The 20,175-nt window shown below is 45.2% G+C and overlaps 1 protein-coding gene and 1 long non-coding RNA gene across 2 annotated transcripts in view; one reads left to right on the top strand and one right to left on the bottom strand.

The window, feature by feature from the left end:
- Window positions 1-1,286: 1,286 nt before the first annotated feature.
- LOC144454758 (uncharacterized) lies at window positions 1,287-2,203 on the bottom strand. Its single transcript, XR_013483279.1, has 2 exons — window positions 1,794-2,203; window positions 1,287-1,469 (listed from the first exon to the last, which is right to left on the bottom strand). It is a non-coding gene; the product is annotated as an uncharacterized LOC144454758 (long non-coding RNA).
- A 29-nt stretch (window positions 2,204-2,232) lies between these two features.
- The window catches only part of PLCH1 (phospholipase C eta 1), a 247,255-nt gene continuing 229,312 nt past the window's right edge, over window positions 2,233-20,175 (top strand). Inside the window, exon 1 of the mRNA XM_020988921.2 lies at window positions 2,233-2,463. The gene's annotated coding sequence lies outside the window, so the exon portion shown is untranslated. The remainder of the gene's footprint in view (window positions 2,464-20,175) is intronic.

Genomic DNA, 20,175 nt, shown 5'->3' with positions numbered 1-20,175 from the left:
TCCACCTCCCCCCCCAAACTGTCTGTCAAGGAGCCCCGCCCTCCCTTGGTAACTAGCGAAGCAAGTAGAAAAAATGAAAAGGAAATTGATTTGAGTGCGTGTTGCCTTTTAGCCTAGAAAAAAAAATCCAAATCTAGAAGTGGATAACCATGCCAACCCCACGCTCCAAGTTTTCCTGGAGACTTCCTATTGGAGGAGAATTTTAAACTGAAGGTGAGTGAGGAGTGGAGTCGGAGGCAGCCAGACTTTGAACTAACAATAGAGCAGGTTGAATAGACGCTGGTAAATGCAAACCCTGGAACTATAAAGTCCGGATCGCCAGCCATTTCCTTAGTGACCTCACACTAGGCTTTCGATGTGTCTGAGGCGGCCACCCCCAGACTGCTTTCTCGAGAGACCGTGGATGCCCACTTCGCTTTCAAACGGCCACATTCGCCGCCCCAATCTTTTTTCCTTGCTGGATATGGGATAGTGTGAAAGCTGGGAATGGTAGATGTGCAGGCCTTGAGAGTCTGAAGCATTTGAGGCCAAATCTTGCCTCGTGAGCTCACTAGCTGTGGGCCGTCGGCTTACTTTCTTAACTTCTCTGAGTCTCCTCAGTCTGTAGGATGGGGATTGAGAAGTAGCCCAATACGTTGGAAAGAGCAAAGGTTTTGGAGGAAGAGGAAGAAGCACGGTTAAAATCTTCCGTGGGACACTCATGAGCTGTGTGACAGTGGCTGACTTACTCTCTAACTAATCGCTTTGGAAACCCACCCTTTCCTGTCTCATCAACTCATACAGAATGGGAAGGAATAAGAGCCCCGACGGAGTCTTCCTTGGTTTCCCCATCTAGATAATGGGGGTGGAGAGGCAGCATAGGGGTGATGAAGAACCCTGGTTCTGGAGTCAGCCAGAGCTAGGTTCAAACTTGACCACCAAAACTATCTGTGTGACTTTGGATGTCATATATCCCCTTTGGGGCCGAGATACCTATCATTCAAATGATAGGCTAGCTGACCTCTGGGATCTCTTCCAGTTCAGTCTCTTAACACTGTGAGCCTGCCTCACTAGGTGGGCAGGAGGTTCAGAGGAAGTCATGTAGAGAAAACAGCATTGCAAGTTTTAAATTGCCATGCTAGCTTCAGTTATCACATTTCTGACTAGGAGACTTTCCCTCTCACTTAGGCAAAAGTTGCTTTTTACAAGGTAGTAAATGACAGGGTTTTAGAGGGGAGGAGTTTCTGGTTGCAGCATCTTCATTTTGCAGAAATCATTAAGTTACAAGGAATGTGGAGGGTCCCCTGTTCCTTTAAACAATTTATTAGAGTTTAAGTAGTAGTTAGGAGAAACAGGGGTGGTGGTAGTGCTGCTGGTGACATAGTGGCAAATGCACATTCCAGTTACACAGATAGGGAAAAGATTCTTGCAAAAATGCACTGGAGGGAAACCATTCTTCTTTCTTCCTCTTCTCATCCCTTGAGAGCATTCTGAACAACCCCAGAAAGGGCACATCTTAGAACTGCATGGCTTGGCTTTAGGGACAGTTAGAAAAAAAAAACCCTACCCACTCTGACTAATTGCCCTGCAAACCCTACTTTTGCCTCTTGCATCTCCACAAAGTCTTGGGATGGGATAGGAGATGGATGGGATGGGATGGATGGGATGAAACAGGATGAGGTGGAGAAGGCTAGACTGGACTGGGCCGGGACTGATTAGTCAGGGGGAATCTTCCTACATGCTCTGCCGCTTATACCCTTCTTTTGGGCAGGTGCTGGTTCCTTGCTCGCCCACATCTGCTAGGTTATATTTACCTTCTCGGTGCTTCTTCCCCATCTGGGGTTTGGAGGGCGAAACAGAGGTCCTGTGTTCGAGGGGGATTTAAAACAAAAAAGATTGCTCTAGAGAAAACAATTTTCACTTTCCAGACCCGGGGGTAGGTAACTAAGAGCAGGGACTGGGTGTGTGTGGTGGTGGGAATGTTGGAATAGAATTGGGACTCTAGGAGAATCTGCCCTCCTTTCCCGTCCTGCGTCCTCTTCTCCTCCGTCCCGCAGCGCCCCCTGTCTCCAGCCCTTTGCCCTCTGCCTCCTGCTCCCGGAGCTCCGTTCCATTCTCCTGGGCTCCAGTTCCTGGTTTCCTCGGGAGCTTCGGGGCAACGAGGTGGGGGGGCGGGGTGCAGGAGCCAGGGCGGCCAGAGGTTTGAATGGTAAAGAAGCTTGTGGCTGCAGCCGGGGCAGAGGCAGCAGCGTCCCCCACTGCTCCCCACCGCTGCCCATCCCAGGGACCCGCTTGCGGAGGACAGAAGGCCCTCTCTCTCCCCGGGCTGCTCCCCTCTTTTTTTTTTCCCCAGGGAAAAAAGTGGTCTTGCAAGTGTTGCAGAGGACGGCAGGAGGAGGAGGACGATCCACCAGCTTAGTGGAAGGGTCTCGCTCGGGAGCCTCGGCCTCCCCCCCACCCCCCAATTGTCCCGGGCTGCAGGAGGTAAGGGCTAAAGGGTTGGCAGACGGCCGGGGACTTGCTTGTGGTCTTCTGGAGGACAGGCATGCTGCTTTGGAAACCCCTTTTCTTGTCTTTGTATGCGTGCCCCTCGCCTGGAGCAGATCCGGCAGGCGTTCGCTCTAAGCGGGCGAGTTGGATTGTTGGGTTAATGGTTGCCAGGATGTCCAGGTAGCCAGCTCGAAGTCTGGCCGCAGAGCCTCGGCTGAGTAGCGAGGGATCTCCCTTTGGTCGGGCTGTAAAGCCCCCCCCACTTCTACCCCCCTGAGGATGGAGCCCCCGCTCGGTGGCCCCGGACATACCCATCCGGAGTATGGAGCCTCCGCTCAGTCGTCCCCAAAATAATACGCCACCCACTTCCCTGGCATTGGAGCCTTCGCTCGGGGCGTCCTGGGATGTGGATGGAGGCAATGCCTCTCGTGCCAAGGCGGGGGATGCGGTGGTGCACGCACGTGGGTGCAGGAGGACGATCTCCTTAGTACTGTGTGTGTGTGTGTGTGTGTGTGTGTAAGTAAGAGGGGGACGCTGAGTGGGCTGAATGATGTTTCCTTAGGTGACTGCTGGGGAATAAAGTGCTCGACGACTCGGGATGTCCTGCTTCCCCCCACCCCCAGGATACACGGTTCCCCCAACTGTGAGTCTTTCTGGGTCTGCCTGAAATGACCCAGACGCCTGGGGGCGGGGAGAGCTGTCCCTTCCTCTAGGAAGGGGAGCGTGTGTTACCCACCGAGAGTTTCACGGGACTCCTCCTCCTCCTCCTCTTGCCGCGGGGTAAGCCCCCTCCGAGCTGCGTCTGGGAGAGGATGGGCTGATTCACCCTAGCGTGAAGAGATTCCCTCTTTCCCAGGAGGCAAACTAGGCGGACTGACGCGGCGGCGTTCAGGGTCCTTGGCTGGGGAGAGGAGGGGAGGGAAGGTAAGGGGGGGGAGAAGTGCGAGGTAGTAATCAAAAGCCGGAGCCTGCCTAAATCGGGGCATCCCTGGGGAGTCTTTGCCCTAGCGCTTCCGAGAGCATGTATTTTAGTCCTCAGCCTAGAATCCTCGGTGCCAACCACAGTATTAACCTCAGGTGGCTGTTCCCCCTTCCCCCTTCTCTCTTCCCCCTCCATTCAATTCAGCAAACATGTATTAAGCGCCAACTGTGTGCCAAGCACTTGTACAGGAGCTTGGGGGTGGGGCAGAAATGTAAAGGGCAAGTAGATAAAGAAAGACATGTACTCGCAAAGTAAAAGCAAAGTAATTTCATCTGTGCTGTCACTTGGACGCAAGGAGACTGAATTTAATTTAACTTTTTTCAGTTGGTCTTAATCATCGAAGATTTAAATCTTCTAGGATGCTGCGGGCCAGCAGTCAGAGGTTTTGCAATCAGAGGTTTTGCTCAGGCTGAAACTGATCTGAGAAGTCACTCCTGGCAATGGGATGAGCGCTCTTCTCTTCTCTCCCTCCATCTCCGTCTGCTCCTCTCTCTTCTCCCTCCCTCCCACCCCCCCACTTTTAACCGGGAAGACAAGTTGGAGTTAACTTATGCACCCTCTCACACCAGCCTGAGGCTCTCCCAAGGGCGTCTGGGGAAGTGTTCAGATATTCCTTCCTTCTCCTCTGGCCGGTGAAGGAGATGCTTGGGATCTGTCCGTCTGCCTCTCCAGCTTTTTCATTCACGTGGTGAGTTTATGAGCCTGGGGTGCCTTCTAAAGTAAACAAATGAGGAAGAACGCAAAGCCGGCGGACTGAAGGGGACCAAAGCTTATGAAGGGGCCATGATGGCTTTTCCAGTGGCAGTTCTGCCTCCTTTCCCGAATTAGCTTTGTTGTCCTGTAGAGCCTGTTAACCGTGTCAGAAGAGCCAGAAAGTGAACACTTGGTCTGAGCCCTCTGGCCTCTTCTTAGGCTAGGAATTGTCCTCGTCTTGACAAGGTATTGTTGCCCTTTCTTTGCTCATAGCCTGGCATTTGGTGACTGTATACACGTTTCATGAGATGTGTGTGTCAACAGCCTGAGGGGTCCGGTTTTAAATGTCTTGACTGTTATTTGGTCTCTGCTAAATCAACATAACTCTTTTGGGTTAGGCATTATCTTAGAAAATATGGCAGAGGCAATAAATCGAATAAAAATTGAATTGCCCTTCTTAGAATAAAAGATGGAATAAATAAGGCTTACTCTTTGCCTTGGAGTTTATAAAGTGACGTTGGGGTCCTCAAGTTCACTTCCAAGGATAACAAAAGCTCGTTCATATTTTGAGTGGGAAGATAATTTCCCTTAAACCCTCAATCAGCAGAATTAGCTCAGCGTTGTTACCGTCATCTGATTCAGCCAGCTTGATAGGTTGTTAGAATGGTTTCCTTCCCTCCAACCCCCTCCCCCCTCCAACCTTTACCTTTTGAATAAAGGGATGATTTTAAAAACAAATTAACCTTTAGTTTTAGGTTCTGCAACTTTATGACCCAGTTGTATAGCCTGTGGTTGGTTAGAATTCCCTAAGTCTCAGTGACATGTGTTTCTGTTGATTCCAAGAGGGAAACTGCATAGAGCAATTTTAGCAGAGAGGATAATGAGATTGGAAATGCTCGGGGGTGAGGCCATGGAGAGAGGGGAGTGGTGGAAGAAACAAAGAGAAAAAGAATGGGCAGTCTCAATTTATGGCCACATAAAATTTGTAAGTAATTAGAGACTAGATCATTTGGTTTTGATTGACAATTTTTTTTAATCTTCAGAAGAAATTTTGATACCTAACATGTTTTCATCAATTACCAGTCTAAGTCTCTGCCATGTGTCAGGCACATGGATTTTTAAAAATATTCATAGCTATTCCAAAGTCCTCAGAGTCTAACAAGCTTCTTGTACCTAGCAACATAAAATGATATTGGGTGCTTGGAAAACTTATCATAAAATACTTCAGACTTTATTCAGAAGCCATTTGTCCAGCACCTGATATGGTCGAGGGCATAAACAGAACATATCCTGTGCCCTCAAGGAACTGACAATCCATTGCTATTTCAAGAGTTCAGACAAAAAGGAGCTTTTGGCAGCCTTGAGGAAAGCAGTGGCAATCAGGATAGTAGATTGAGGAATTAGTGCTTTATGAATTGGTTATAAAAATATAGCTTGGATTTCTCCTCTGTTAGCCCAGGTAAGAAAGCTATATGGTTTATTAGAAGAGGCTGAAGAGTGTCTCCTGTCCTCCTGCCTGCCCCCCCCAACAACAAGGTCTCTTCCCTTCTCACTTCCCCACTCTCTCTCTCTCTCTCTCTCTCTCTCTCTCTCTCTCTCTCTCTCTCTCTCTCTCTCTCACACTCACTCTCTCTCACACACACACACACACACACACACACACACCCTTTCATTCTTTGTGATGCAGAGCTTGTTCCCATACTTGGACTATGGTTGACAAATGCAGCACCAAGTTTGGGGAGACATTGTGCTTCTTAGGTTTCCTAGATTGAGATAAGATGTGGGTGTGATTCAGTAGCTCTTTGTTTTGGGCCTACCTTTCATGGCCTAATGAGCAGCAGGAATGGCCATTGAAGAAAATTATTTGTTACTCTGCATGCTTGAAGGGATGTGACTGTGTGTTCCCCCAGTCTCCAGAAGGCTGTGAGAGGAAGAAGTAGCACTTAAAGAGGTCTCTAGACAGGTGCCTGGTACAAGGGCTAGACTTTTGTGGGACACACACACACACACACACACACACACACACAAATTCTGAGAATATTGAAATAGACAATAATCTTAAACATTGACATCCCCTGACTGAGGCTGACTAATCTTAGAACCTGGTTCACTAGAAGAATAGGGTGTTATACCCCAGGTAAGATCCATCCAGCTAGGAGCAGTAGGTGGGGCAGTACACAGAGTACTGGGTTTGGAGTCAGGAAGACTCATCTTTTTGAGTTCAAATCTGGTTTCAGACAGTAACTGAGTAACAAAGCTGGATTCACAAAGAGTCGGACATTGGCCGAACAACCGGAATTCCCATCCATCAGCTCCCCTACTACCGCAGCAGTGTTTTTCAGGTTATAAGGTCAAAGAATGACTGTGTTTCTGGAGAACAGACTTTCTTGTTTAGATATCCCTCTTTGTCTAGGAAAATGTCACTTGGTTGTGGATTCTGAGGAAGTCATGTAGGACTGTGACTTCAAACGATATTGACTCACTAACTGACTCAACTCAGTTGACCTAACTCAGCTAGTGAGGATGGACAGAGATGGAGGTGAGGCTCCCCACCCACATGGGCTTGCTTTCTAGCTTGGCATTGGCTGAGAAGAAATCATTTAGACACTGATCATTGGAATCTCCCATTTCTTTGATACAAAACCAAAATTTCTTTTGCTTCAGAAGGACCCAGTGTCAGCTTCCTCAAAGAGGGAGGGAAGAATGCAGAATGGATCGCCAGGGTGGCCTGTTGATTTTAAGTAAATGGAATTTAACGTCCTTGGAGATCTAGTTCTTGCATTTTAAAGATGGGAAAACTGAGCTTCACAGAAACTAAATTACTGGACTGTGGTCACATAGCTAATTTCAGAGGCAGATTTAGTGCTCTCATTTAGTATTCTCTCCCCTGTGTCATGTATACGTGGACATATGACCATGTGCATGTGATAGAAAGTTATAAATATCCATTTCTACCTTATGGAATTCTAAAAAACAATTACGATTATTTAAAAATCATTTAATGATTTTTTAAAACCAGAATCATTTATTTGTTGCTAAATATCATTGTGTTTCTTAAATATGAGACCTAATTCTTAAAGATCCAGATTCTTAAAGAATCCATAATTTTGTCCATCTGTCCACTAGACAGCATCTGTCTGCAATGCATGAAAAGTGCCAATTTGGCAGGGGCCAGGAACAGAAATGGGAGAAAAGCACTTTGGGACAGGGTTGATTTAAAAAAAAAAGAAAGATAAAAGGATTGCCTAGGCATTTAAAAACTCATGGAAGAGAATAAGAAGGGCAAAAGGAATCACAGAGCAAGACAGTTTTGAAATTGACGTGTTGAATGATTGAAGACTTTATTTTTTATTTTTTTAGGCAACTGGGGTTGAGTGACTTGCCCAGGGTCACACAGCTAGTAAGTGTCAAGTGCTTGGTCTGAGGCCGAATTTGAACTCAGGTCCTCCTGACTTCAGGGCCGGTGCTCTATCCACTGTGCCACCTAGCTGCCCCACGAATGAAGACTTTAGCACATAGTAAGGGAAGCTAGGTATCATCATAGTGCACAGTGGAGTCAGGAAGACTCATCTTCCTGAGTTCAGATCCAGCCTCACACACTTATGAGCTGTGTGACCCTGGGAAAGTCACTTAATCCTGTTGTCCTCAGTTTCCTCATCTGTAAAATAAGCTGGAGAAGGAAATGGCAAACCATTTCTTTGTCTTTGCCAAGAAAACCCCAAATGGGCTCACAAAGAGTCAGACACAACTGAAAGGACTGAACAACAACAAATATGCAGAGCATTGTTTTTATTAGAATTTATTAGGTACTTAAAAACAAAAGCAAAAGCAAAAAATGGAGATTCATGATTTCCTTGACCACCCTCTTTTTTCTGTGCTATTCCACATATGGAAATGCTCATTTTACTTGTGTTAAGTTTAGAATGAAAAAGAAAACTATAAACATGGGAAAATGTTTCTGGTTAATCTTTTTGTGTGAGAAGCTTTCCATATAGACCATCAAAAAGTAACTATTTCTGTCTGATTTCTGCTATTGGTTTTCAGATTACACTTGGCTTGTGTGGCCCTGAGGGCAGAACCAGAAGCAGTGGGTAGAAGTTGCAGGGAGACTGTTTGAGATTCCCCATCAGGATGTTTTTGGAGGTACTGGCCATTCTTGGCTATGTTATGGCGAGAACTTATTTCTCTCCAGTTGGACTGGATGGCCACCTTTGTCTTTCCCACAACTCACCGATTTTGTGATTCGGGTTTTGGGATTCTATGTGAGCATTAGTTCTCATTTGTGTCCATTACAAATTTTCTCTCATCAGTGTGACTCCCTTGCATACAGTTCCTGGTTTGGTTGTTTGGCCCTGTGACTGTTTTTTTAAATCACCAGTGGCGTTCATGGAAATACTTTTGGGTTAAGGAAACAGTGTCATGTTTTGGTGCTTGTGAAATTTTGTCCAATTCTTGCCCTTGTGATTCTTTTCATTTCTTTTTAATGTTAGAACCTTCTTACCTCCTTCTTTTGTGAAATGCTTTTCTAGTGGGAACCAGCTCTTGCAGGGATGGCTGTTCAAGGGAGTGTTCTGAGGGGGTTTCAGACCCTGGAACAATGGAGCGTTTAACAGCTGGTTGATAATGCTGGTGATGACAAACTGCCATCGCCATGAATGGGATGAGCCCGCCTCCTTTATCTGCCTGGCCCCCTCCGTTCCCCTCTGGGTCAGCCAACCAGGATGAAAGGGAGCATAGAATCAGAGATCTAGGGCTGGAAGGGTCTCTAGACGTCATTTAGGTCAAACCCCTCATTTCACAGATAAAGAAACTGAGGCCCAGGGAAGGGAAGTCACTAGTCTGAAGCCACCAAGGTGGACGTGGAAGAGCTGAGATTCAAACCCAGAACCTTTCCCATTTTACTATGATAAGTGGAGGGATGGTTTCATGGCTAAGAGAAGAGAAAAGCAGAGGGACAATGGAGCTCCATGAGAATGAGTGGCCAGGTGTGATGGTGCCCACCTGTAGTCCCTGCTACTGAAGATGCTGATTTTGGGGGTTTTGAGCTGCAGTTGGGGCTAAAGCTAATAGTGTAGACTCCTTGAGTTTAGCACTAATTTTGGGAGCCCCTCAAAGTAGGAGGCCATTAGGCTGCCTGAGGGGACAAACATACCCAAGTAGGAAACAGAATGGGTCGCAGCTTCTGTGTAGATCAGAACTGGGATCAGCACCCCCACTTCTAGCCAGGGTGAGATAGGGAGACTCAGTCTAAAAAGAAAATGGAGGATGAGTCATGAGCCTAGGTTTTACATGTTTAAAGTCAGGTAGCATCCAGTCTGGGACTCATAAGGCTGTGCCCAGTCATGTCCATGTCAGGCCCTGAACTGATGAATTGTGTGGGTCCTCCTGGTGCACAGAGAGCAGAATATTAGCTGGGGGAGGGAGAGGCTTTCATTATCCCAAGTTACTGATTAACCGCATTGTGGCACTTAGGGTTTCTCTTGTATAGGCTTTACTTCCCCATTGTTGCCCCAAGCCACAGACATTTCAAGTGAAAAACAAACACTTGGCTTTCCCTTCTGAAATTAAAAACCCAACCCTAATATAAAGCTTTAGGAAATTAGCTTGGAAGGACCCATCTGATGGGTCTCCATTGTGTGTTCATTAGTCTAGCCAAGCCACCAGCCCTGGTCACTGAGCTAAGGAGACCATCATGTGACTTAGTAGTTAGAAACACAAGACTGTAAGGAGAGCTGATTTGTTGTATGGTATAAGGACCTTCTTTAGGCTTCAGACACTTACTAGCCGTGTGACCCTGGGTAAGTTACTTAATCTCTGTCTGCTTCATTTCCTCAACTATAAAATGGGGATAATAGGACTTACCTCCCAGAGTTGTTGTGAGAAGCAAATGAAATCATTATAAAGCACTTAGTAGCGCAGTCCCTGGGACATAGCGGGCGCTACATATAAATGCTTATTCCCTTTCCTTCCTCTAACTACCAACTATGTTTCAGGCACTTGTCCAGATGTTCTATTTCTTCTTCCTCCAAACTTTAAAGGATATAGTTTTCCTAGATCTGAGCATGCCATTCCCCTGCTCAGAAAATAGAAAAATCATTGGCTCCTTAGTGCATCAAGGATAAGGCACAGACACCTCAGCCTGGCATTCAGTCTGCCCTTCCAACCTTATTCTCTATTTGCCTCCTTTTCCCTCCTCACCCCCTGCCTCTGGGTCTCTTGGCTTCTTTTAAGGATCAGCCCAAATTTGACCTATAGGAAGACTTCTTAATCTTATTGGTGCTAAAGCCCTCCCCTCTCAGATGATGTCTCCTCTACTCTCCATATATCGTATATGTCTGGACTTATTTGCTTGTTTCTCCCATTAGAATGTGTGCTCCTTGAGGGTAGGGTTGGTTTTTGTCTTTCTTTGTATGGCCAGGCAAGAAGTAATTATAAAGTGCTTATCATGAGGCTCCCTAGCTAACAATGCTTTTTTTGCTTGACTGACAGACTGATTTCTGATTCCACATAGCAGCCAGGTGGGCTCCTCTCTGATCTCATCCTGCCGTGGTCTTTAATCAGCTTCTTTCCTGACTTCTCTCAGGCTGCCTGATGTTCTGGGAATGGACTCTCTGCTCCTCTCTGCCCTTTGAAATCCTTCATTTCCACTCAGAGCTAGATTCGGGGTTACCATTCCCATGAAGTTTTCTTTCCTTTACCTAGTCAGAAGTGATCTTTCTGTCATCACACTTTCTTTGAGCCAAAGAGAAGAGTATCTCTCCCCTTCCCTCAGATTGCCTTCTGTGTACATGCTAGTCCCATCATCCCTCACCCACTAACTCCCCCCAACGTTATAAATCTGAATACTTTGAACAGTATATAAGCCTCAGGAATTATTATCACTCCAGCATCTTTGCCAAGAAAACCCCAAATGGGGTCACGAAGAGTCGGATATGACTTAAAAGTGACTGAACAACAACAACAATTATTATAAGCTCCTCCAAGACTGGACCTTTTGCAGCTTTGAAAGAAGTCCCTTTTGTCATGTTTGTTAAAGTGAATTGAATCAAAACAATGGCAGATTTCTTAGAGGATGAGGGCTTTGGAATAAAAATGCAAGTTTCTTATAGTGTGGTACAGTGGAAATATCATTGAATTAGTAGTCCAAGGAACTGGGCTTGAATACTGTCATTGCTAGGTCTTTGGGACCTAGGGAAGTGTGATTTGGACCTCAGTTTCCCCACTTGTAAAGTGTAACAGGAGATGAGGCTAGACTAGATCATCTCTAAGACTCCTTCCAAATCTTATGATTCTATGAAAGCGTTTTATTCAGATAGGAATGATTATGCTGACATGTAAAGATCTCTTCATTTGCATTTTATGAAAATATTTCTAGTTCCTAATGGGTGGTCAAAGAAAAGACACTTTTTTATATATGTTTCAGGGGGAGCAGATGAGAGTCTGGACCTGTGATTTCATTGGTGGTGGGAACTCCCAATGAGGAATTCCCTCTGCCAGTGCAGACTAGCATCTTCAGAGCTGCCACAGCTACTCAACCCTTATGTGACTTGCCTCAGACCACATGGTTCTGTTTTTTAAGTGGGACCTGGGTCTTCTTGGCTTTGGGGTTTGCTCTCTATCTACTGTTCCATATTGCTTCCTTAAGGAGCAGACACATTTTGTAATTTTTTTTTTCAAGCAATGCATTTGTTTTTCAACCTTGTCCTTTGTCTCAACTCTCCAAAATTCCCATTTAGTCTTTTTTTAAAGTTCTCTCTCAGCTCTTTTTATTTTTAAATAATGTTCTGCAGCTGGTCTTTCAAAAATTAGTTTAAGGTACATTTTAATTGAAGTTCCTTGCAGAGCCAGACAGATTTTCATTTTGTAATTTTTCACATTCTTTAAAACCATCAACCATTGGCTTTGGCCAGACTCAGTGGACCACTGGCATCAGACTTGATGGGCTAATGGTCTGATTGAATACAACAGAAGAAATTGGAAGTGTGATGTCCTCAATCTTTTCCAATAGAGGAATGCCCCTGTTTTCTGCCTCTTCTTAGGCAGCCTCACAATGTGTCCATAAGAAGAGTCCTTTCTTTTCTTGCAATGAGGCAAGTGGCTGTGTCCAAATTCCCTCTTTGCTGTCTCTGCTTTTCTCACTTTTAAATAGATTCCTTTTTGGAAGTTCTGGCTATTGTTCACTGGGAAGATCAGTAGGACTGAGGACTCTGATGCTGTCTACCAACTTCTCTTTCATCTATTCTTCAAGCTCCAAGCTTCCATCCAAAGTGACCAGCTCTGGGAAGTTACCATCTTTGCTCACATATTATTGTTTCCATTCACATTTTAAGATAAAAACCAACAATGTGTTTTCACCATATTAGTCCTCTGTTTCTGTTCTTATTGGAAACAGAAATTGCTCTTTTGGAGAAGATCTCTGAAAGAAGTATCTGTTTCATTCTTACCTGGACTAATAAAGGGCCAAATTTTAAAAACCGACAACACCTATCTATTTACCTTTAATTTGGGCAGGGATAGAGGAAAAATGGGCAACACTCATTCTTCTGCACTTCTTTCTCTTTTCTTCTATCTTTCTTAACTTAAGAGAGCAGTGATTTTTGTCCACCTACAAGCATTTTTAGTACTGTAGGGAAATCAGTTAGTCAAAAAGCATTTATTAAATGCCTACTATGTGCCAGGCACTCTACTAAGCTCTGAGGATACAAAAAGAAAAAAGAAAGTCCCTGCCCTCAAGGAGCTTACAATTTAATGGTTGAGAAAAAATGCAAACAAAGCTGGGCTGCAGCGGCAGTCTGGTCTGATGTGGACAGTCTCTTGAGCCAAGAGAAGCCAATTTGAAACTCCCTTCCTCCCTTTCTCCCTCCTTCCTTCCTTTCTCCCTCCCTTCCTTTCTCCCTCCCTCCCTTCCTTTCTCCCTCCTCCTTTTCTCTCCCTCCCTCCCTTCCTTTCCCTCCTCCCTCCTTCTTTCTCCCTCCCTTCCTTTCTCCCTCCCTCCCTTCCTTTCTCCCTCCCTCCCTTCCTTTCTCCCTCCCTCCCTTCCTTTCTCCCTCCGTTCCTTTCTCCCTCCCTCCCTTTCTCCCTCCCTCCCTCCCTTTCTCCCTCCCTCCCTTCCTTTCTCCCTCCCTCCCTTTCTCCTCTCTCCCTTTCTCCCTCCCTCCCTTCCTTTCTCCCTCCCTCCCTTTCTCCCTTCTTCCTTCCTTTCCTTCCTCTCTCCCTTCCTTCCTTCTTTCCTTTCTTCTTTTCTCCCTGTTTCGTGCAGGTGCCGAGCTACCCACGGTCCTGTTCACATTGCTGATCCCCATTGGAGCTTTGACCTGCTCATTTCTGACCTGGGCCCTTTCACCCCTCTTTAGACAATGTAGGAACTCTCTGCGTCCAAGGGCTCATCCTATTGGTGCTGCATTTAGTGAGGATCTGATTGAGTGACCCAGCCACTGCTGCTCTGCACTCATAGACTCAATTGATCCATTTTCAGCTTTGGCTTCCCTGGGAGCAGGGATTATAGTTGTGAATTACCCTGACTGACCAGCGAGGAAGGTGAAAGAAAATACTGGCAATCTGCTTGGCCAAAAGCTTTGGCTACCAGTTATGTACACGACAGCAGCTTCTTAAAGATTCTTGTAAGTGTTAAGGACTTGTTGAAGGAAAGGAGAGTTCTTAGATCAAGATACCAAATTGCTTTGCTACTCGTTGCTGTTCTTTAATGAATGAAGGTGAGACTTTCTCAAAGATGAATGAGGGTTTCTGAGGGTCTCAGTGACCTTGTGGCCAACTGTCAGAATAATTAATCTCTACTCATCCCCATTATAGAGTGAAAGCATCTGGGCCTAAAAGGGGAGAGCAAATACGGTACTAGATGGAAAATACTGTGTTAAAAAAACAAAGAATGAGAGCCAGATTGGAAATTCTAATTTTGGGAACTTTGACTGTATGCATAGTTTATATGGTTAACTTTGTCTCATTCCTCCACTTTTCTGCAAGCTTTCCAGATCATTTTTCACTTTGGTTCTCTCAAATATAAAAATGGAGCCGACAAAAGTAATTTATAAACATGGCAGAAAAGGGATCAAAGGGTCTTAGGCCATAAATTGAACTTGACTACAAGTAGAGCCTGGTGGGTAATTCCTAATTTGTGACTACACCATAAATTTTAGATTTGTTTCAAGGATTTGGGTTTTTGAGGCTTCAAGAATAACACAGAACTTTTCTCATCACCTCAGACATATGAGAACTCTGGACTGTAGCCAGTGTTCTCTCTATGGTGCCTGTAACACTAGCATTACTAATGTTCTTCTGCATATGTCAGTGCCTCAGTGGATGTCAGGGCTTGTGGGTGTAGGCACTGCCTCCAACATCTATGTTATTAATCCGGTCAAGCCTTCTCTTTCTGGGTTACTTGACCAACGTGTCTTATAAATCCTACAAAAAGGGACCCAGCCAATATCCTGGTATCCTTCCTCTAGGATCTCACACATCAATGGGAGCTGCCCAGCTGTTGTCCTTTGCCCTCACCTTTGTGCTCAGTTCCACTCCTTTTCTGATTAGACATCTCTTTGATATTTTTTATGCTGACTTATGTGCATCTTCATCTTTCTAATCAATCACCTTCTTAATATGCTGCTTCCTTTTTAAATTTTCAGTTTCAAATTTTGTCCCTGCCTCTACCTTCTCCTCCATCTATCAAGAAGGTAAGAAATATGGTATCCATTATCCCATTATACGTATTAAGTCATGCAAAACATATTTTTGCATTAGCCATGTTCCAAAAAAGAAAGAAAAACAGAGAAAGAAAAAATATGCTTCAATCTATATTCTGAGTCCCTAGTATTTGCTATAAATCTCTCATTCCCCTTTGGGTGCTGTAAAATTGTGATTCCTGAAAGAAGGCAGGGCCACGTAGTGCCATGGAGAGAGCCCTGATTTTAGGAAGATGGGAGGGCCTCAGGATCATTGAAAGTGCTGGGCAGCTTCCCAAATGCCGCCCAGTTTGGTTTCTTCCTCCCATCTGCTTCTAGGCCCAGCTCGTTTTCCACTGTCCGTGTCTCAGGTGTTTGTGCAGATAGCCCTACCCTGTGGATTGTCTGTTCAGCTGCAATCATAGTCTGGACCAAAAAATCTACCCAAGTGTCTTTTTACTGTGTGGATAGTTAGGCTGACTACTTTTTGAGACTTTCTGATCTCACTTGGCACCTTCCAACCCGATGTAATCCACAGTCAGCAGCATTGGGAAGACCTCACCATCTACGGGGAATCTCATTCCCCTTTGAACTGGATGTTGTTCGTCTCAGTGCTGAGTGTGTTTTCCTCTTAAGTGCCTCATTTGCCAATAATGGTCAGAGGCTCTTCAACCTTGTTTCTGTTGTGACCATTAAGGAATCTCGCATGACCTTAACCAAGCCTTGGGAGGAGCTTGGTTGGTTCAAATCTTGCCTCAGATACTTGCTAGTTGTATGGCTGTACGCAAGTCACTCAACCCCTCAGCCTCAGTTTCCTTATCTATAATGATAGTACCTATTTCGTAGGTTTGTTGTGAGCGTGAAATGAGATAACATGTAAAGTGCTTTGCAAACCTCAAGGTGCTGTGTAAATGCTAGTTATTATTATTGTTATCGTTTTTACTATTTGTTGGCCCCTTGCATCCTGTCCTGTGTTGTTGTTCAGTCCCGTCTGACTCTTTGTGACCCAGTGGACCACCCTGTCCATTGGGTATTCTTGCATTTCCTTCTTTGTTGCCATGTCCTGTATCAATAACAATTATTTAAACTCTGTGTATTTTGGCTTTCCATCTACACTATGGGGGTCTGGTGGGGTGGCAGTTGTGTGCCATAGTACCTAGCATAGTGCCCAGCATGCAGGAGACCTCAGCAAACATTGCTTGATTTGGGATGGGGCTGTCGCAAAGTGGCTTTTCTCTCTGATGCCTAGAAGGGTCTTTGTTGTATCTACTTGGCTGCACAGAGAGAAGAGCCTTCCTAGTACTATCCTGAATTTTTTGAGGGCAAATAGCCACAAGGCCAGCACTTGGACCTGCGGTTGTGTCTCTGAGTAGAGGACGGAGACTAAGAAAAGAGGGCAGCCAGGGATAAATCTGCTTGAGGATATCAGTGGGAAGGGGGGGTCAGGGAGAGACTAAAGCCAACCAGGGGACTTCAGGAGTGGGGCCTTCTGGTCTCTCTCTCTCCAGCCGTGGCCCATTAGCCTATTTTTGGGGACTGCTGAGTTGAATCGGGCTCCTTTGTGGAGTAAGGTGTAGACTCTGGTACATTTGGCTGCTGGAAGGTGGAGACGGTGGGCTGGTAGGAGGGCTGGTTCATGACATGGGGAAAGTAATTTTCTGTCCCATAAAAAAGAGGTAAAACCCATTCTCTCCTCCACAAAGACAGGAGTCAAGCAAATCATGCCCAGATGTTCAAAAACATTGGTTTGATGACAGTTTTTCTGAATCATGGCAGTATAGATATTAGAAACGCCCAGCTAAAAGTACATTGAAATCAGAAACCTAGAAAAGCCTGTTCACTGATTTTGATAAACAGAATAGGAAGAGGAGGTATTTAGATGTGATCAGGTGGAGAAGGGAAGGGAAGAAGTGTTTATACAGAGCCTGTGATATGCCAGGCATTGTGCCCAGCACTCTACAAACATTCTGTCAGGTAGGTTAACATATACGTCAGAGGTCAGGATCACTAACCTTTGAGAGGCATCGTGGAGGAGTGGGAATACCACTGAATTTGAAAGCAGAGGACCAGGGTTCCGATCCTGCTGTTCTGTTACATAATGTTTCTGTGATCCTGGGCAAGTCATGTTCCTCCCAATGGCCTTCAGTTTCCTTACCTGGAAAATGGGAATGTTAGGCTAGATGATTTCTTTGGTCCTTCCCTGCTCTTGTTTGCCTGAGTCTGGGATCCTGGGTTGAAGTGTAATTCTTGTTGAACAAATCCTTATTTTGGGTGTTGTGTGTGAAAGTCATCCTGCCCCTAACCCATAACTTCTGCTTTGTTTTTGAGTGAATAAATAAACTGGGGAAAATTACACCTTGGCAAATAGGGATTACTCAATATGAGTGCGGCCACATCTCTCAGGCAACCACTCCCTTCCTGAGAAAGGAGGGGACAAAAAGACGTCTGAAGTCATGGAGGGGGAGCACAGAAAGAAAGAGCACTGAGGATAGAACCTAGAGACCTGTATTTAAGTCCTGGTCCAAGCCCTGATGAGGAGTCAGAGGTGGGTCAAGGTCACCTCTGGGAAGTGCTGATAACTGCAAAGGCCGAGGCAGGAGAGTTCTTAGCCACACATACCTGCAGGGTTGACTTGAAAGGCCATCTACCCTCCAGGAGACAAGAGAGGAAAGGGGAGTCTTGAAAAGAAGTATCTGAGGCCTGAGAGGAGAAAGTTCTGTGTGATGAAGGTCCTGATGGAGAAGGAAGGAGGCCTAGGAACCATTTTGGTGTTAGATGGGATTTGGGTAAACCTGAAACCAAGCTGTTAACTGGGCTTTGTCTTGGATCACTGAAACATAAAGGGGGCATGTCCCCTCTGTTCCCTCCCCCAACAGGTCTGCCATCCTCATGTGTCCTCATCCTCTGCCAATCCCACAATGCTTCCCACACCCACATCATACCTAGCTTTGTTCCCTCCCTGGCCCACCTCCCTCTCCAGGGTTAGGGGACAACATCATATATGTGTTCTTCCTGTCAATGCTCTGCCCCCCTCTTTCTTTCCCCTACTGTCTCCTTCTGAGATTTGGGGTCAGATTGTTGACTGTATCCTATAGTAGATGTATTGGGGAATGCACCACCGCCCCTCCCCCAGGGCAGTACCTTACAGGCTCACATGATAGCCCCGGATGATGCCAAGAAGGGGAAGGCCAGCTGGGGGAGAAGCTGACGCCTTCCTAAGCTCCATATGAGCCTTTTCTCTTTCATCCTCATTCCTGCCTCCAAAAGCCATTCTGCCTTTACGCCTCCATCTTCTCTCTGCCCCCGAAAGATGATCTGAAAGGGCCTGGCAATTCACTAAGCAATCACTCAACACATACTTACTAAGCAACTACTATGTAGGTTCCAGGGACACCAATACAAGAATAAAAAATTACACAGTCACGGGGAGCTTATGTTTTTTCTCTTTTCATTTTATTAAATTTTTAAAAATTTTTTTAATTTTTAGGCAATTGGGGTTAAGTGACTTGCCCAGGGTCACACAGCTAATAAGTGTCAAGTGTTTGGTTGGAGGCTGGATTTGAACTTGGGTCCTCCTGACTTCAGGGCTGGTGCTCTATCCACTGCACCACCTAGCTGCCCCTCTTTTCCTTTTAAAATTTAATTCAGTTAGCAAGCATTTATTTTCTTCCCCCTCAATCCAAATTTTAGGGGGGAAAAGCAAAGCAAAGCAGACCCTTGTAACAACTATGCAGTTGCACCAAACCGATCCCCGCATTGGCCCCAAGAGGCATGTCTTCTTCTCTCTCAGGAAGCAGTGGGCAGCTTTCTTCATCTCTCATCCTCTGGGCTCTGGTTGGTTGTTGCATTCATCTGGATGCTTCCCACATTCTTTGTCTCAACAGTGGTGTTGTTAATGTATAAATTGTTCTCCTGGTTCTGCTCACTTCACTCTGCATCATTTCATGCAAGTCTTCCCAGGTTTCTGGTTCCTTACCGTGTGTGTGTGTGTGTGTGTGTGTGTGTGTGTGTGTGTGTGTGTGTGGTGTGTGTGTGCGCGCGTGTGCGCGTGTGTATTATATAATATATCATATAATACACACACACATATACATGCAGGCATGTGTGTATAGAGTAACTTCTAGGGTCCTTTTCCTCTTTCTTTGATATCTTTAGCGTATAGGTGCCGTAGTGGCATCATTGGATCAAAGTGCATGCAGAGGTTAGTAACTTCGGGGGGCACAGTTCCAAATTGCTTTCCAGACTGTCTGGATCAGTTCACAGCTCCAGGAACAACGCGTTAATGTGTTTTTTGTTTGTGGCCCCTCCAACATTTGTCAATTTTGAGGGTCATGTTTACTAGTCTGAATATGTAGAACCTCAGAGTTCATTTAATTTGCATTTCTCTAATGATTAGTGATTTGGAGCATTTTTTTCTTATAACTAATGGTAGTTTGGATTTCTTCCTTTAAAAACCACCTGTTCACATCCTTTGATGACTTTCCAATTGAGAAATAATAGCAAGGAGCTTACATTCTAATGGGTGAGACAAGTGTAAAAATATATAATACAAATATAAAGTTAATATGTACAAATGTAGGCAAAATACTAAAATTCAACGTGCTTTGGGAGGGAAGACACTACTGGTTTGGGGAGCAAGGAGAGGCTTCATGCAGAAGATGGTGCCTGAGCTGGGACTTAAAGAAAGATAGGGCCTCTAGGAAGTGGAGGTAAGCATTTCAGCCATGTGGGATGGCTAGTGCAAAGGCATGGAGATGAGAATTGGAGTGTCCTTTGGGAGGAACAGAGAGAACACCAGTTAGGCTGGATTGCAGGATGTGGGAGGGGGTGTTAAAGTACCAAGAAGTTAGAAAGATAGGTTGGGGCCAGGTTGTGTAGGGCTTTAAGACAGAAAGAGAAGAGTTTATATTTGCTCCTCCTGGCAATAGGAAGGAGCTGAAGTTGATTGAATGGGGGAATCACCTGCTCAGATTTGTGTTTAAGGAAAGTTACATTGCCATGAGGCATCTGCAGTGGGAGGCCAAACTGGTTTTCTGGGGCTGCTGATTGGCTGAGCTCTTAGCTTCTTTTTTTTAAAAAATTAATATTTATTTTCCCCCCAGTTATGTGTAAAAACAATTTTTAATATTTATTTTTAAAACTTTGAGTTCCAAATTCTCTCCCTTCCTCCCCCCCAATTGAGAAGACAAGCAATTCAATGTAGATTATACATATATAATCATACAGAACATTTCCATAATAGTCATCTTGTGAAAGAAAACATAGACCAGGAAAAAAATTCAAGAAAAATAAACAAAATACAAAAAGTATGCTTCAATCTGTATTCAGACAGCATGAGTTCTTTCTCTGAGGATG

Source organism: Phascolarctos cinereus, unplaced genomic scaffold, assembly GCF_003287225.1.
Source record: "Phascolarctos cinereus isolate Bilbo 61053 unplaced genomic scaffold, phaCin_HiC Scaffold_7;HRSCAF=346, whole genome shotgun sequence".
Taxonomy (NCBI): domain Eukaryota; kingdom Metazoa; phylum Chordata; class Mammalia; order Diprotodontia; family Phascolarctidae; genus Phascolarctos; species Phascolarctos cinereus.
This window is presented reverse-complemented; position numbering and strand designations above follow the sequence as displayed.